At 48.7% G+C, this 18,840-nt stretch overlaps 1 non-coding gene across 1 annotated transcript; it reads right to left on the bottom strand.

The window, feature by feature from the left end:
• Positions 1 to 14,344: 14,344 nt before the first annotated feature.
• On the bottom strand, positions 14,345 to 14,433 carry trnay-gua (transfer RNA tyrosine (anticodon GUA)). Its single transcript is given in 2 exon segments — positions 14,345 to 14,380; positions 14,397 to 14,433. It is a non-coding gene; the product is annotated as a tRNA-Tyr (tRNA).
• Between the last annotated feature and the right edge of the window lie 4,407 nt (positions 14,434 to 18,840).

Genomic DNA, 18,840 nt, shown 5'->3' with positions numbered 1-18,840 from the left:
TTTCATGTTGTTTCACGCATGCGATGTTACTCATTGTGCGGATAATGTCAGAGTCAGAATCGGAATACGTTATTCATCCCCGAGGGGAAATTTGGGTAAAGTCTGCACAGGCAATCTGTATATTTTCTATTTTGCAGATCTTCTGCTTTGTTAATGTGCAAAATCGCTCGCCTAGCTTGCTTTGTTCCCTTGGTGTTCCTACATACCCGGATAACCTTGGAGTCTCAGATACCCTCTTCTAGATTTACTGTTACACTCCACTCTTAGTGCTGTGTTATGTCCTTTGTGTCTTTTGAAGGGGTTAGAGACACTCAAGCATCTGGGAAAGTGAGAGGATGCCTGACGAGTGGAGAAGAAGCATACTGGTACTGATTTTCAAGAATAAGGGCGATGTGCAGAGCTGTAGCAACTACAGAGGTATGAAGTTGAGGAGCCACAGCATGAAGATATGGGAAAGAGTAATAGGAGCTAGGTTAAGAGGAGGAGAGGTGATGATCAGCGAGCAGCAGTATGGTTTCATGCCATGAAAGAGCACCACAGATGTGATGTTTGCTGTGAGAATGTTGATGGAGAAGTATAGAGGAGGCCAGGAGGAGTTACATTGTGTCTTTGTAGATTTAGAGAAAGGAGGCGGAGCTGGAGGTGGCAGAGTTGAAGATGCTAAGATTTTCATTGGGAGTGACGAAGAAGGACAGGATTAGGAACGAGTATATTAGAGGGACCGCTCAGGTTGGACGGTTTGGAGACAAAGCAAGAGAGGCAAGACTGAGATGGTTTGGACATGTGTGGAGGAGAGATGCTGGGGATATTGGGAGAAGGATGCTGAATATGGAGCTGCCAGGGAAGAGGAAGGCCAAAGAGGAGGTTTATGGATGTGGTGAGGGAGGACATGCAGGTGCCTGGCGTGACAGAGGAAGATGCAGAAGACAGGAAGAGATGGAAATGGGTGATCCGCTGTGGCGCCCGCTAACAGGGGGCAGCCGAAAGTAGTAGTAGTGATATCTGGGTGATATTCTAGGTAACATATGATAATAACCTGCATCAATTCAACAAATAATCTGCAGCGATGCTGTTCCTTCACTATTTTTATTTTTTTTGATTGAAAATCAAAGGAGGTGAACGCAATTGGATGTTTCACTTTGTTTTATTTTGTACGAGTCGACGTCATCAGTTTTACAACAGTCAACGCCGCCCCATACAAATATATTTCACACAAAGTGTGGCTTTTACCATCATCATCATCATCCTCCTCCTCCTCCTCCTCATCATCATCATCATCAGTAGCGGTGGTGCAGTGGTTAGCACTGTCGCCTCACAGCAAGAAGGTCCTAGGTTCGAACCCCGGGGTTGTCCAACCTTGGGGATCATCCCAGGTCATCCTCTGTGCGGAGTTTGCATGTTCTCCCCGTGTCTGCGGTGGGTTTTCTCCGGGTGCTCCGGTTTCCCCCACCTTCAGAAAGACATGCATGTTAGGGTTAATAGTCCTGTCTGTGCCCCTGACCGAGGCATGGCAAGAGCAACTGGAGTTGGTCCCCGGGTGCTGCACGGCGGCTGCCCGCTGCTCCTAGCTACACAGCTAGGATGGGCTAAATGCAGAGCATAACTTCCCTACGGGGATCAATAAAGTAATCGAAATCATCATCATCATCGGCGGTCAGTCAGGGTCTAGTATGACTGTCCTCCTTCTAGGTCCTTATTGGTCTTCAGGTGGGCGTAGAGGCCGATCCTGGAGCCGCATAATTTGGGCCAATGTGGGCAAGGGTGTGAAGACGTGGTTGAGGATGTGGTTTGGGCCTTATACACTGCAGTCTGCACGCGCACTTCTGCTGGTCCACTTCCCGGGGTTTGCAGAGGATGAGACAACTTCCGTGAGAGCTGTATCTTACCATTTATCTACAGTTTAATTTGGTTTGTCGACATTTGGTCCTTGTGTTGAGCAAGTCTGGTGAGACTGTGAGACAGTTGGGTGGGCGTGGAGGGGGTGAAACTGGGGATTTCATCACCCTTTAAGCACATCTGAGCCTCACACCAAGTCAAAGTACATGCAAACTTAGCCGGCGGTCAAAAAAGCCCTGAACGTATAACATTTATAAAGTTAAGCTCCCCTCCTGTGAGTGGCGCTGGCAGCGATCTGAACACAAAGGTCATATCCTTCAGAAAATGCTGGGAAAGCCCTGCGCACATAAAATCCCCCCCCTGTGGTTTTATCCGTAGAGGATGCTACCCTTTAGCACTGACTGGCTAACCGAGCCACATCTGCTCACAGTTTGAGTCTTACAGATCTCCTTCAGGAAACAGAGCCGGTAGAAATGCAGCTTTGGAGGACGAAGGAGAAGAAGAATCCCTCTACAGTCCGGTGTGCACACGGTAAAACCGAGTCCCTGCAGCGTTTCATTGTTTGTATATAATCAGCAACACTTTATTTGTCATTTCATTTCGAAATGTCGCTTCCCCCAGCCCACGGCAGCGCGACACAAAGACAAATAAAACATCCAGAAAACCTACAAGAACTTCCAAGAACACACGTACTAACTAACACATATCTAAACTAACATATATCCAAACTAAACAACAACAACATCACTGTCCAAGGGGACCAACGCCAGCCAGGAGGACGGGGGGAGCCGCCGGTCTGCATGGGCTAGCGGTTAGCTTAGCCTGCCCCGCTTCCGCGTCCTGTCAGACCGCCCGCGGTGCTACCTCGTCGGGTGCAGCGCCAGGCAGGGGCCGTGGTCTTTGGGCCCACCGGACGCCCAGCAGACCAGGCTGTCTCAGCCAGACACCCTCGACACACCTCTCCGCCCTCCACACGACAACACCAAAAACACCAGTCAACGCCAGGCGAGGGCGCCGCCAGGCCGCCATGTTTAGCATCCCAAATGACAACCACGCAGGCATGCACACACATTTTTTGAACATACACTAAAGCAAACATATGCAATTTTTTGTAAAGGTTACAGTACAGGCTCATCTTTGGCACTCGTGGAGAAGCTCTGTGGCCCTGTGTCTTGCTCAAAGGCACTTTGGCAGTGACAGTAAAACCCTTCGATTTGGACGCCATCTCGCTGATAGCGGTAGTACCTCACAGTGGTGGATGGAGATGCCTTCTCCCACTTGCTAAATGGCACAGACTTGACTTTTTATGCCAAGATTCGGGCGTCCGGGTGGCGTGGCGGTCTATTCCGTGGCCCACCAACACGGGGCTCGCCGGTTCGAATCCCGTGTTACCTCCGGCTTGGTCGGGCGTCCCTACAGACAGAATTGGACGTGTCTGCGGGTGGGAAGCCGGATGGGGTACGGGTCCTGGTCGCTGCACTAGCGCCTCCTCTGGTCGGTCGGGGGTGTCTGTTCGGGGGGGGAGGGGAAGGAAACGTCACCGGGGCATGTCATAAAGATGCAGAGTGACGCAGCTGCGGCACTGTTTTAGTAAAGCTTGACGTGCACACCGCGGGGATGGTTGGCGTGTGCGGCTAGCCCCGCGTGACCAGAGGGAGCCGTGTGAAACCAGTGTACCGCTCGCCACCTCTGTGCATCCGTCCTCACCGGTGATTCCCCTGACGGCCCTGCAGTTTCCCCGCTTGCTTCTATTCATTATATGCGGTGTCAGGGCCCACGTCCGATAGGCGAGACGAATGTAATTCGGTTTGTCTGACTGATAAATGGTGTCCGACGGTCGGCCCGGGAGGTCTCTTCCACGACCGTGACGCAGTGTGAACAGCGGCCCCTGCCAGCCCCACCCCTCCCCGTCGGTGCTGATAGAGCGGGCGGGATTATGCTCGCATCGTCCCGTTCGCCGTGCCAAGTTCATCCGTCACCATTCTGGGCTCTTGCGAGTCCTCCGCCGTCATAGAGGAACGCTGACGTCAGAGCCGGTCTGATCCAGCGAGCCGCACAGAGTCCCGGTGTGCCTCTTAATGAAATGCTGGCGTGAAGTGATGTTGCCACTCTGTCATTTGGGGTGGGGGGCTGTATGCGGGGGTGGGGGTGGGGGGGGCAGACGGTGCAAAGCAGCAGGAGATCCTACGTGTTCAGATGCATTCTGGGTACATGTCTGCGCACACCTGGGCTGTGAGTAATGAAAACCCGGCCAGGGGGCTGTGGCGGTGCTGTTGTGCTGACGCTGGCCCGGCTCGGTCAGGCGGAAGATGGCCCACAGGCGCGCCCGCGGAGATTTGGCCTCTCGGTAGCCCCATCTGTGACCCCATCTTTTTGTAACCCGTTACTCTGACATGGGAGTCACATAAACTTACCACGGGCGGACACTGGGAACGAAGCAAAAGGTCCTGCCGAAGGGGGGAAGTCAGTGTTCGAACCACATATCTCGACGGCCTGTGCCGGTGGGTTTGAGGCCCAACATGGCTGAGAGATGCTGCAAAACGGCTCCGTCAGCTCGAGATCAGTACAGTTGTGATGAAGGGCTGGGTCACTGCGTGTCATAGTTCTTTAGTCAGGTGGTGGGGGATCAGCCAATCAGCGCCCTTGTTGTTAGATCAGATGCCCAAGGAAGCTTGTGAAGGTGGGAGACACCGGGCTATCAGGTCTCCGTGAGGAGTTGGAGAATTCGAGAAAGACTTTACAAATACTCTTTCAAGCCGGTTCTGGAGCGCTTCCCATCCTAAAGTGTGTGTGTGTGTGTGTGTGCAGCAAATCAACCATACACACCCACCAGTTGTTATCGATAAACAGCTCTGAAGTGGGTGTCCTAGTGTCCTGGCGTCCTGGCGTCCTGGTGTCCTGGTGTCCTGGCATCCTGGTGTCCTGGCGTCCTGGCGTCCTGGCATCTTAGTGTCCTGGCATCCTGGTGTCCTGGTGTCCTGGCGTCCTGGCATCCTGGTGTCCTGGTGTCCTGGCATCCTGGCGTCCTGGTGTCCTGGTGTCCTGGCATCCTGGTGTCCTGGCGTCCTGGCGTCCTGGCATCTTAGTGTCCTGGCATCCTGGTGTCCTGGTGTCCTGGCGTCCTGGCATCCTGGTGTCCTGGTGTCCTGGTGTCCTGGCATCCTGGTGTCCTGGCGTCCTGGCATCCTGGTGTCCTGGCATCCTGGCATCCTGGTGTCCTGGCATCCTGGTGTCCTGGCGTCCTGGCATCCTGGTGTCCTGGTGTCCTGGCATCCTGGTGTCCTGGCGTCCTGGTGTCCTGGCATCCTGGTGTCCTGGCGTCCTGGTGTCCTGGCATCCTGGTGTCCTGGCATCCTGGTGTCCTGGCGTCCTGGTGTCCTGGCGTCCTGGCATCCTGGTGTCCTGGCATCCTGGCATCCTGGCATCCTGGTGTCCTGGCATCCTGGCATCCTGGTGTCCTGGCGTCCTGGTGTCCTGGCATCCTGGTGTCCTGGTGTCCTGGTGTCCTGGCATCCTGGTGTCCTGGTGTCCTGGCATCCTGGTGTCCTGGTGTCCTGGTGTCCTGGTGTCCTGGCATCCTGGTGTCCTGGCATCCTGGTGTCCTGGCGTCCTGGTGTCCTGGCGTCCTGGTGTCCTGGCATCCTGGTGTCCTGGCGTCCTGGTGTCCTGGTGTCCTGGTGTCCTGGTGTCCTGGTGTCCTGGCATCCTGGTGTCCTGGCATCCTGGTGTCCTGGCGTCCTGGTGTCCTGGCATCCTGGTGTCCTGGCATCCTGGTGTCCTGGCATCCTGGCATCCTGGTGTCCTGGTGTCCTGGTGTCCTGGTGTCCTGGTGTCCTGGCATCCTGGTGTCCTGGTGTCCTGGCATCCTGGTGTCCTGGTGTCCTGGTGTCCTGGTGTCCTGGTGTCCTGGCATCCTGGTGTCCTGGTGTCCTGGCATCCTGGTGTCCTGGTGTCCTGGTGTCCTGGTGTCCTGGTGTCCTGGTGTCCTGGCGTCCTGGTGTCCTGGCATCCTGGTGTCCTGGCGTCCTGGTGTCCTGGTGTCCTGGCATCCTGGTGTCCTGGTGTCCTGGTGTCCTGGTGTCCTGGCATCCTGGTGTCCTGGCATCCTGGTGTCCTGGCATCCTGGTGTCCTGGTGTCCTGGTGTCCTGGTGTCCTGGTGTCCTGGCGTCCTGGTGTCCTGGCATCCTGGTGTCCTGGCATCCTGGTGTCCTGGCGTCCTGGTGTCCTGGCGTCCTGGCGTCCTGGTGTCCTGGCATCCTGGTGTCCTGGCGTCCTGGTGTCCTGGCGTCCTGGCCGATGCACCACGGTGGTCACGTATTCCCAACCAGGTACAGTTACCGACCGAGCTAGCTTCCTTCATTACATTTGCAATGTTAAAAAAAAAAAAGACACAACAACTGTCAAATGTTGACCCGGGCCCACTGCTGTATGTACCCCTGTGGTTCTCATTCTGCTCCATGGGCACCAGCAGTGCCCAGAAGAGGAGCCTTTTAACTGCGTGTGGCTGATTAATTTTGAACTGCTTCATGTTGCTGTCAAGCTGCACTGAAACTAGATCACAACCTGCCACTGCTGTAGGTGCATGACCAGCCAGACCACTGACACACACACACACACACGCATGTGTGTGTGTGTGTGTGTGTGTGTGTGTGTGGGCCCTGTGTGATGGCCTGGCGGCCTGTCCAGGGTGTCCCCCCCGCCCGCCGCCCAGTGCCTGCTGGGATAGGCTGCAGCATCCCTGAGAGCGGGATAAGCGGTTCGGATAATGGATGGATGGATGGAGATAGGCTGCTGATTTGGCAGTGAAAAATAAATACCAGAAAATGATTCCAAGCCCAAAGTCTCTATTTTCAACTCATGCTGAAACCCGAATGTATCACTTTTCTTTTCCTTGTGATTTCAGTGGGTGGGGAAAGAAGGACACAGATTAGTTTTTTTTTTCCTTTACGTGGTCCACACGCTCTGTGAGTTAAGCTTTGTTAAACTCTTCTATGTGGTGCACATACGGTGTACAAATGAATCTTTGCAGAATAAGGACTTGAGTAACGCACTGCCGGTTTCCTGTTCTGCCAGGTAGGTCAGAACCTTAACGTGCTCTCCCAGGTGTAAAACCTCCCTGACCGGACCAACCAACAGGCCGATGTAAGGAACTGCCTGGCAGGACGGGAAACCAGCAGCGGCGGTGCCATCTGAGGACCTGATTGAGAGCCAATAAGACTTACCAAGGCCGGTCTCAGTGAGCGTCCTGCCCCGTGGAGACGTCGTGAGGACGGACGCGGTTGACCGTTGAGGGTTTCGTGGATGATGGAGGCAGCCGAGGCCGGTCTGTGTCCGTTCGTAAGACAAGTTTACTCATCCTGCACATCCTGCACAATTCAAAGGGCTGCATATCAACACGTAGAAAAGAGAGGCAGAGCGAGAGATTGAATAGTAAGATTAATAACAACCACCACAGACATGGAATAGGTATGAAACATAATGAAAGGGGTAACGGTCCCGAGTTTTCTTCAGGGAGACGTGGAGGTGAACATGACCTGGATTTAAAGGAGCTCACGCTCGGGGCAAATCAAATCTCAGCCAGTTTTGTTCCAAGCGAACGTAGCGCAACAACTGCTTCTGTTCTCGGCTCCTACCACTGCCTTTACCACTGCCTTGTCACGAAACTCGCCATTTTTTGTCCCCCCCCCCCCCCCCAAAAGTCACTGACACCAATCTTTACCCGTACAACACATTCTGTATTGAAACAGCTCCTGTGTTGGCAGGTAAGACAGGCTGCCAGAATGAATAAGATGTGCAAGTGGGGGTTGATCAGCCATTAACCGGGGTACTTCACGGGGCACATTTCGAAGATGAAATTGCAATGCAATGGTCCTCACACGACAACACACATAAGAAACCACCTTCATGCAAAGGAAAAGGTGTGTGTGTGTGTGTGTGTGTGCATGTAGACGATGAATGTGTGCATGCTCGTTTATGAATGTGCTGATTGGCAATGGTGGTGCAAGATACGAAACTAGATGGTGTAACAGCGGTGCTCAATCAGGTCCTCGGGTGCCACCCGTACTGCTGGTTTTCGGTTCCCCCACACAGCTCATCCCATTCACCTGTTGTTCCAGGTCCACATCCTCCCTGTTAGGAGACTGGAATAACTGGAGCAAGAGGGAACTGCTGGTACCTGAGGACCTGATTGAGAGCCACTGCTGTACCCTACTTAAGTTGCTTGAGTCTAAAATACTAAGATGTGTTTTTGTTTCATGTTTCATAACAGGGGAACTGGATAAATCGTCTCAGGCCTTGAATGGGGACGGATGAAAGCGGAGCAGAGGCTTTTGTCAGCCGCTCGAATTGCCACTCCGTGCCGTTCTCCCCTCTCTCTTCTCTCAGCAATTAGCGCTGCAGGCCCTTTTCTCTGGCGCATTATGGCGCGTGCATTAAAGTTTATTTCGAGTCCTTTGAAGTGTCATTAGAGACGGCACGAGGGGGGGAGGGATGAATTGAGACGCTGAACATGACATTCTCGTCCGCCTCTGAACAAGGCGCGCCGCCGTGCAGGGCCGGACGGCGTCTTAAACAAGAGAGAGAGCGAGCGAGGTGGAGAAGGGATGGTGATGCATCACAGGTATTCTCTCTCCCCGCGGATGACCTTGAGGATGAAGCACTCCATTATGTTTTATTAGGTTACCGAACTCCGTACAAGTTTTATGATTCATAGCTCCTGATTTCACGGTGCTTTGCAGCCCATTTGACAGGGCCGAGTTTGGCGGGGGGGGGGGCTGGAAGGGGGGGGGCTGAGGATAACTGCTTTTGCTATAGTTCCATAGACTTTGCTGAAGAAAGTACAGTAAGATTGTGGCTTTAACTTGTCAGCTGTGAAATGGGCCTACTAATGCAATTGCAACAGTGCGTACACACACACACACACACACACACACACACACACCACATGTGCACACATCAACCTACATACGCATACACACAGTAAATAGGTCTGCAACTCGTATATTCATATATTTAAACACTCTACCCATGCCCTTTCTTGCCCCTTGTCTCCACTTTCTTCGATTCACTTCACTTTGGGTGGGGAGGAGGAGGAGGTGGTGGTTTGGGGTTATGGCTGCAAGATATCCTTCGGTTGACTGAAGAGAAGGTCAAATTTTAAGGAAATATGGAGCAATTTTGGACAGCACAGCACAGGTAGGCTGGTGAAATACAACACCATTACTTATGATACCAGCCCTTGCCATCTCGCTAATGGCTCGGGTTCAAAAGTGGAACGGTGGAATACTCAACGGGAGCAACACGGAAGACAAAACGCAAATAGGTGATTCATCAGTGTCATCGCCATCCTCGTTTCCGTGTGAATATTCATACTCCGGCCTTCCTAACCGTCAGAAGCGTGCTCATGGGCGCTGACGGTTTGGATGCAAGTGCTTCTTTTCCCCCGTTGGGTTCAGTGCAACTGGGCGAAGGAGACACAGGAAGTTGTGTACACGCTCGATGCGCTGCAGCTGCAGCTGCGAAGACATCCCGAGTTATATCCACACTTTGAGGGCAAATGAAGCGGAGTGCAGTTTTAGGCTCCTGTCCATCACTTTAAAAAAAAAAAAAAATCAAAACCACACGTGACGTTTGGAGCGACGTGCACTGTGTAGTGATATAATGCTATTGTAATTTGGGGATTGTACCTACTCTCATGTTTTTTGGATTGACCTAAATAATCTCATAAATAACAAAATTGACTCTTCTTGTAAACTGCACAGCCAACATGTTTTATTTGGTCTGTCACAAAATGAGGAAATAAGCTCAGAAAAAATGTATATTATCAACCTTCTATTAATATTTGCTAAATTTCATATTCATTGTACCAAATTTGCACACCAGCGTCCAAACATTAGTGCATTCAAAGCACTTCTTTCATCCTATTTAGGATCTTTAAAAGAATGTATGAATCCTAAAGCCAGCAAAACCAGAAGACTATGTGAAGAATATAATTTAACTTAAATCCTGTATCTCGAGCTTTTTTTTATTTTGTCTTTTCTTTTTTTATGGATATGTAAATTTTAATTTTGAAATAATTTATATGTTTTGTTCAATAAAAAAAAAGATATAATAATGCTATTATGAGCGGTTATTTTCTTGCCCGGTGCGGGATTTGATACGGGGTGTACTCCACCACAAGGCGACGTCACTAACCACTCGGCTAAAGGGTCAGACCCGTTAGCTAGGGGGGTAACGTGTCTTATTAGTAGTTTACACTATGTATATCCACTGGAACTACACTAGGTGTTATGTACTACCCGGACTGTTATTATGGTTACACCACTACCATGTATGGTTATTACGTCTGCCTATTGAGCCACGATTAAACCTGAGTTCTATAACCCGGTGTGGTCATTGATCCTCTACCAATACTACCCCCAAGTATTACTTCACACTGCATCCCAAATTGCATGCTAGCGTAGCCAGCCAAATGTCTTCTTTTATTCTATTTCTTTATTTTCCCTGAACTTTTTTTTTAATTGTCGTGAACTTCCCCAAAATTGGTTCCTACATGTAAGTAGGTTCCACCCGAGCGGTTTTCAACGCACACCTTTTGTTCCCCGGGGGCGCTGTTCCTTCCGGTGTGACACCTCCGAGCCTCGCCGTGTGGAGACGCGCAGAGAGGACGAACCCTTGTTTTCAGTTTCTAGCGAAGAAGAATAAACCCCACAAATCTCCAACCCCGGTGTGTGTATCACTCAGCTACACAACGCAGAGACGGAGAGCAGTTGCTAGTCCGTTACACTAGTATACTATTTAGTACACCAACATAGTACACGACTGGTTATAATATGTCCTAAACCACAGTGTGAGTCAGGTAGTACGCAACAAAATACGCGGTAATACTACATCCGGTGAAATATCGGCGCACACTACGCTGGTATGAGTATCCCACAATGCATTGCGGCACTCCACGACAACGACCAACAATGGCGGAGGGCGGCACAAAAACCAACCAGCGGGCAGTTGGAGCCGTTCAAATGTAAGTAGCAGTTTTCGCTACGCTAAGCAGAGATTAGTTGAAGACATCTTTTGACTTTTACACTTTTTACCATTTTACTCTTTAAAAAAGTGAGAGTCAGCGCACCGGTGGAAGTTTATATGTCATGTCATGTCATGTCAAACCGCAAAGCGCTGAGAGGAGGTGGCGTGGCTCTACGGCGAAGTCGTGTGTCCGAATAACCAGTACACTTTTTACTCACGTACTAATAGTACACTGGAAGATAGTACACATATGTAGTACGTAGTATGTGGTTTCAGATACATTCAGCTGCCCGAACCGATCGGCCAATGACAGCCCTCAAATGCTTCTCTTCCTGAATTAGTAGATCATGTGATCATAGGTAGTAGATCATGTGATCATAGGTTAGTAGATCATGTGATCACAGGTTAGTAGATCATGTGATCACATGTTAGTATATGTGTGATCATGTGATCACGTTAGTATATGTGTGATCACAGGTTAGTAGATCATGTGATCACAGGTTAGTAGATCATGTATTCACAGGTAGTAGATCATGTGATCACATGTTAGTATATGTGTGATCACAGGTAGTATATCATGTGATCACAGGTTAGTATATCATGTGATCACAGGTTAGTAGATCATGTATTCACAGGTAGTAGATCATATGATCGCAGGTTAGTATATCATGTGATCACAGGTTAGCAGATCATGTATTCACAGGTAGTAGATCATGTGATCACATGTTAGTATATGTGTGATCACAGGTAGTAGATCATGTGATCACAGGTTAGTAGATCATGTGATCACAGGTAGTAGATCATGTGATCACAGGTTAGTATATGTGTGATCACAGGTAGTAGATCATGTGATCACAGGTAGGCGGCTATTCTAAATGCCAACTGCAGAATGTGTTAAATTGAAAAAATAAATCTAATACAGGATAAATAAATCGACAATAACACAAAGGTTCCCCAGATACCCTTACTTAAACAGCGCATATATAATGCATATTATATATATATATATATATATATATATATATATATAGCCAGTCATAAACCTTCATACTGTCATGTAACACAATGCGCTACTTTCAAAACGCTAAATGTTCCTTGTGTGTGTCTGAGCAACTGAATGAATAGGTTTCATGGTGTGTGATATGTTAATAAGATAACTATTCTTTGGCTCTGCACTTTTTTTTTCTCCAGTTTTGGTGGTTCTGTTTTTTTGCACAGAGAATAATTAGCTCAGATCCCCTTGAGCGCCAGCCTCCTCAGGTGTGCCCTGGGCTCCTTTTGGTACCTGAGGACATGAGAAGATGAAGGAACAAAGAAATCTCAAAGTATGTAAAGTTACAAGCACCCATTTGCCAAGCTGCAGCACAATCTGTAATACCCCTGAATGATAGGAACCGTACTCGTGATTTAGAGAGACGGGTCGATGCAGGGCTGTATAGGACGGAATAGGGTTGCTGTCATTAGCCTGAGTGCAAGTTATTTGGTTTGGGTGGGCCATTATCAGAAAAGGGTAAACGTCTGGAAAAGGGCAGATCTCTCTGTTTGTTCATCTGTTGCAGAAGCCGTGCATTTGCATGGCCATCATCATTGAAGCAAGGCTGCAAGTCATTTGGAGAGCAGACAGAAAACAATGAAAGTGAGGGTGACATTTCAAATAAGCACGTTGATCACGCTGAGAAAACGAGAGCCTTGAACTGAGCACTTCTGAATTCTTTTGTGGCTGTCTAGTCTGATATGTGTTGACCTAGATGGAGTAATAGAGGACATAAATCCACGGAAGGCTCCACGGCGGAAAAAAGCCACTTCAGAAGATTCCTGCTTTGATCATAGCTTCATTTACTGTGGCAGCGCGTGGTATTAAAATACATGTAGATACATCTGACATGGCCATCACGAGTGCAGACTCACGTGAGGCTGGAGCATGAAAACATACCGAGCAGGAAAACATACTGAGCAGGAAAACATACTGAGCAGGAAAGTATACTGAGCAGGAAATACATACTGAACAGGAAATACATACTGAGCAGGAAATACATACTGAACAGGAAAACATACTGAGCAGGAAATACATACTGAGCAGGAAAACATACTGAGCAGGAAATACATACTGAACAGGAAAACATACTGAGCAGGAAAACACAGCAGGAAATACATACTGAGCAGGAAAACATACTGAGCAGGGAAACATACTGAGCAGGAAAACACAGCAGGAAATACATAAAGAGCAGGAAAACATACTGAGCAGGAAATGCAGTTTGTGAAGCCCGTGAATACTCACAGCCAAAAAGGATTTGATCAGACTTAGCCGAGCCAAGGGCGTCTACCCAGATCGATTCCAGGAAGAGACAAAAATCCATATTAATGAGCAAGGTGTAAGCTTGTAGTGTAGGCTTATCCCTCATGGTCATGTCTTGTGTCTATGAACAATACAGTATATTAATCCTGAGTCAAAGACTGTTGGTTTGCTATATCAGAAAGGCCAAATCGGATTTGTTTTTCCTATCAGCTCCAAACGTAGGTAATGCCGGCCCGCATACCTGAAAATGAATGAATGAATGGAAACATATATGAACCCTGTGTTTTACAAATCCTTGATGTAATTTTTAAAAGGATCCCAAATTATCATACATTTGCATATGAGGAATTTGACGTGGTACATTGCTCTGTTACACAAGTAAATAGGAAATAATTGTAAAAAAAAACAAAAAAACCCCCACAATAATAGCTAGACATGAAGATATGATAAAAATAGGTATATGGTGCCGATCCAAGCTGTGTGGAATAGTCAAGGTGTGCTATAACAGAGGTGTGCTGTTTACAGATGAGTCCGGCTACCGAGAAGGCATCAGGTATGCTGCATCAGATCAGATGCATCAGATCAGACGGGTGCATTTTCTACCCCTAGATATGGACTGACCTCGCCTTGTTCGACAAAACCCAGACATGTCAAACTGCACACCCCGCCACGCTGATTCGACCAGTCTCCTGAACACGCCACGCTGAAGGAAGGAACACCGGGAGCAGAGCGCCACGCTGGGCTCGCAGCACAGCGGGCGGGCTCCGTGTCTGTCACATTAGGCGGCTCTTGAGAGAACACAGGGCCTAACAGATCAGAGGGGTGTGTAAACAGGCTGGCGTGTATCTGTGATCATCCCGTGGTCAGGTTGTTGAAGAATAAACAGGTTTCCATTAGCAGATATTCCTCTGATCTCTCTGTGGCTGCTTCTCATAATGGCCTACACTACCCCAGCCCCCAAACAGCCGCCCGTATGTCCTACCTGGCATGAAGAATCCAGTTGTCCCATCAGGTCCAGCAGTGCTGAATGAGGACGGCCATGCAGCAGGTGACATTCTGCAGGTCCCGAAACCGTATCGACCTTACAGCTGTCTTGGCTCCATTGCGCGTCAAAAATATTGACGCTTTATGTCTCGATGCTCAATAACCCAGGTTAAGAGAGGTGCGTCACCACTCAAAGAATTGTCTCCTTCGAGCCGGATTCGAACCAGCGACCTAAGGATTTCAGCTGTCCTATCCCTACAGTCCTCCGCTCTACCAACTGAGCTATCGAAGGGACGGAGGCGTGAGGAAACGTATCTCAGCATAAACCTCGTATCCAGATGAGCCGAGTCAACTTTCTCTCGATATTGATGTTTTAGGCACAAAATAGAACTCGGCAGTCACAAAATAAAAGGGAATGCAGTAAATCCCACCCTTATCCACTGTTCCTGACATGTACAGCTTCTTCCTCATTGTTAGTACGCTCCGTCTCATCCCATCTCATAGTGGTGAAAGCACCGACCTGTCTGTACGGGGAACACGTCAGTGTGTGCTCACTTCCATTCGCAGTTCTTTTACACTGTGGTTGATTTGTTAAAAACAATTCAAGGGGTCTAGTGGTGGGTGGTGGGGACTTCCAAAAACCCACAGTCCGTTTTTGTTTATTTGTTTTTTTTCAACCCCCCCCCCCCCCCCCCAATTGTATCCGGCCAATTACCCCACTCTTCCGAGCCGTCCCGGTCGCTGCTCCCCCCCCTCTGCCGATCCGGGGAGGGCTGCAGACTACCACATGCCTCCTCCCATACATGTGGAGTCGCCGGCCGCTTCCTTTCACCTGACAGTGAGGCGTTTCACCAGGGGGTCGCAGTGCATGGGAGGATCACGCTGTTCGCCCCAGTTCCCCCCCGAACAGGCGCCCCGAACGACCAGAGGAGGCGCTAGTGCAGCGAAGAGGACACATACCCCATACCCACATCTGGCTTCCCACCCACAGACACGGCCAATTGTGTCTGTAGGGACGCCCGACCGAGCCGGAGGTAACACGCACCATCACTTTGTAAATGATAACCACAGGCCTACCCGTTCCAGCCATGACAGATTTTCACACACGAGGTGTAATGAAAGACCGTCTGAGAGCTCTGAAAACATGTCTCTCATATGGACTGGGTTTAAACTCTGATGGTGGATTTATACCTGCCCAGATCAGGATATAGCACATAGCGCTGTTAACCCAAATAGGAAGGTGCTGTGGCAGTTTTACTAAGGGTTGGTGTTTGTCTTTATTTGTTTTCTTTAACGGGGTGATGGTAACCCCTTGCTTCCCTGTTCAAACCGACTCCTGTTTTTACATAAATTCATCCAGAGTTGGTTTGATGGGAGTGGATGCTGTTCGTTGAGATTCGCTCCTTTGGTGACACGCATTTTAAGCGGGTGGCTGCGTTATGAAGCCAGAGGCCTCTTGAGAGAAACTGCTTCGCTCGGGCGCCATCTTGGAATCGCTGCCAGGCGGGAAGTTCTTCACCAACAACACGACCCCTATCTTTTACAGTGGGGAGTCGTCGGTGTGTACCGGTTCTCCTTCTCCTTCTCCTCTCTCTCTCTCTCTCTCTCTCTCTCTCTCTCTCTCTTTCTTTCTCAGGTGAACTGTTGCTCAGCCGTGGGTGGTTTGCCTTGACTGGCAGGGGGATAATAGGCTGGCTCTTACCGCTCTGGGGGTTCTTCCTCCCTCGTCATTTGTGTTTTTGTTTTTTGATTTGTTTGCGCATTTACTTGCACCACGTCTTCCTTAGTCATTCTTTAATAAATGTACTTATTATTTACAATCTGCATGTGGCTTCCCCCTTAATGTTGCCGTGCTCGAGCCAGGCATGGGTAACATGTGGGGGTTCGTCCGACTGAGGAATGAGTCCAGAAATTGGTGAAATTGGTTTCCTCCACAAACTGGTCAGAAAGTACAGTGGCTGAAGATGAGTTATGGACGGAAGCTGACAGGTGTAAATCACCTGAGTCAGTGAAGTTAACGGGGGCGACCCACGCAGAATTTATTTGTTTTAGTGAAGTTAATTTTTCTTTCTTTCTGTGATTTACCAAGGAAAAACCATCTTAGAGAAATGAGGTGGTTCGGGCATCTGATTAGGATGCCAACTGGGCGCCTTCCTTCTGAAGTTTTCCGGGCACGTCCAACTGGGAGGAGACCCTGGGGTAGACCCAGGACTCGCTGGAAGGACTACATGTCCAATCTGGCCTGGGAACGCCTTGGGATCCCCCAGGAGGAGCTGGAGGGCGGTGATGGGGAGAGGGATGTCTGGAGTGCCCTACTTAGCTTGCTGCCACCGCGACCCGACCCCGGAGAAGCAGCTGATGATGATGAGATGAGATGAGATGAGACGTGATGTGATGTGATGCGATGCGATGCGATGAGGTGAAATGAGATGATGTGATGAGATGTGATGAGATGAGGTGATGCGATGAGATGTGATGAGATGAGCTGTGATGAGATGAGATGAGATGTGATGTGATGAGATGCGATGCGATGAGGTGAAATGAGATGATGTGATGAGATGTGATGAGGTGATGTGATGAGATGAGCTGTGATGAGATGAGCTGTGATGAGATGAGATGGGTTTGTGGAGGAGTGGAGGGAGTTCCAGGTTGTCCGGCAGAAAAGGTGTTGGCTGCTGGATGTACCCTTTGTGCTTGCCAGTGTTGGAAGATAGGTGTGTCTGATGTTGGGGAGAGATTGTAGGGTGGGTTAGAACCCACCTGAGCTACGTGATCCCCGACGCAGGTAAAGACCACTTAACACGGTTTGTTTTGTTGTCTTTGTTTGTTTGTTTTTGGTGTTGTCGGACGCCGGGAGGGGGCTTCTTGTGCCGACATCCAAGACAATACTGGCCATCAGCTGGACATCCTTCCTGGTCGTTCTTGTCGGTATCACAGATGAACCTATTCAGCTGATCTGCTAAAGTTTATGTACACAGTGTGCATTCAGCAGCTTTATACATCCTATAGACTGTAACAGTGTAATATGCTACGTGTTCTGAAATGGTCTACCCGGCATCCTGTCTGACCCGGATGTCTGTTATAAGGTTTAACAAGGTGTAATTTACAAGATACTCCTGGTATACTCATATGGACCGACTTTCGGCCAATGACTGATGTTTGCATATACTAACAATCATGCAACAACTCTGTCATTACCATTAATGCAGAAACCTTCATTATGTTGTTGAGACGTGTGCCACCCTGACGCCAAATTTCCTTTCAAACTGGTCCTAAAATGAGCCAATTAACGTCCTAGTTAGAACGAGACGTCCATATAATGTCCTAACAATGTCACATATCATCTGGACATGGAGCTAAATTAATACTGGAGTCATGACTTTTTTCTCATAATGAAACACAAAAACATTAATCCTGATTTTTTTTTTTTGGAAAATAAATTTTATTTTTGATACAAAATTGCCAACAGCAACATAAAATATGAACACAGTACCAAAATATGAATAAAATAAAATAAATTCTGGTCAAAAGTGAGCATGTTTTATCTAATGCTCGGTATAAATTTGACACCGTTTTCACAAACACCTTTGACGCACACCACCCTCATGCTCCGGGAGGAGCTGCTGGAGGTGTTCCCCACCCCGATGGCTGCATCCCCCCTGCTGTGAAGAGGTGGAGCTCCAGTGCCACGGAGCTCCACCTCTTCACACCATCTGAAGGAAGAGAAAGTAAACATGTTAATACACAACAAGAGTAAAAAAGAAAACAATATTCGCATGTGTCAGAGGTCAGTTGGTATTTACTAAATTGTTAATTATTTGGGGTATTTCTTACTGTTAATTGTTTGTGTTTGTCATACCCCCTTTATTTTGTTGTTGTATATTTCCATCTAATTTATGTAACAGGTTAATTTGTAACTGCATACGTGTTCATTTTTATGTGGTAATATCTATAATCCAAGATGTTCTGCCCAAACTGGTTTTTCTAGGATTCAGTGTTCATAATTAATTTTTCCAATTTAATTTTGTATTATTTGGTGCAGTATTGATGTCTGTGGATGTGCTACATGGCTTCCTGCCCCCAGGTTCTGCCTCTAAGTAAGTGGAGTGAATTTTGAAGCAGACGTAGTGGAAGAACAGCTCTCTCCGTTGTTGTTGTTGTACATTGCAGGAGCTGGTGCGCAGCTAGCAGTTTTTAGCAGCAGAGAAAACATGCTGGTGGTGAAAGTGAACATATGCTGCTTAGGTTTGGTAGTAAAGTGTAGAAATAAAGACACTGCAAGTTATACTGCATCCCAGCATCTGCTTGTGTCTTTGGCTGCAACACATGCATTGACAGGTTAGTGACTGGTGGACTGGTGGTCTTAGGTCAGTGATGTATGGAGCCTTATACTTAGGGCATCATAGTGTGTATGAATACAAACGGGCAAAACCCGACAGGCCACTATCAGGGGCACAAAAACTGAACTTTGAACTCCTCCAAGAAACATAAACGACAATCATCTTTGGTATGTCATAGTGAGGAGGATGCCTTGAGATAGAGAATAGACGAGATGGAGAAGGAGCCTTAAAACGCGTCTTGTCAAGCTGTCCTCCTCCCCTCGTGTTGCACTCCGCCATTAAGGCGTCGGTCATTATTCTTTGGAATGTGTACAAATTACTTTGTCTCAAACAACAGCATCATTTACTAATTACAATAC

Source organism: Lampris incognitus, chromosome 6, assembly GCF_029633865.1.
Source record: "Lampris incognitus isolate fLamInc1 chromosome 6, fLamInc1.hap2, whole genome shotgun sequence".
In the NCBI taxonomy this organism is placed as follows: domain Eukaryota; kingdom Metazoa; phylum Chordata; class Actinopteri; order Lampriformes; family Lampridae; genus Lampris; species Lampris incognitus.
Note: the sequence above shows the minus strand (reverse complement) of the source record. Positions and strands in the feature narration are given on the sequence as shown.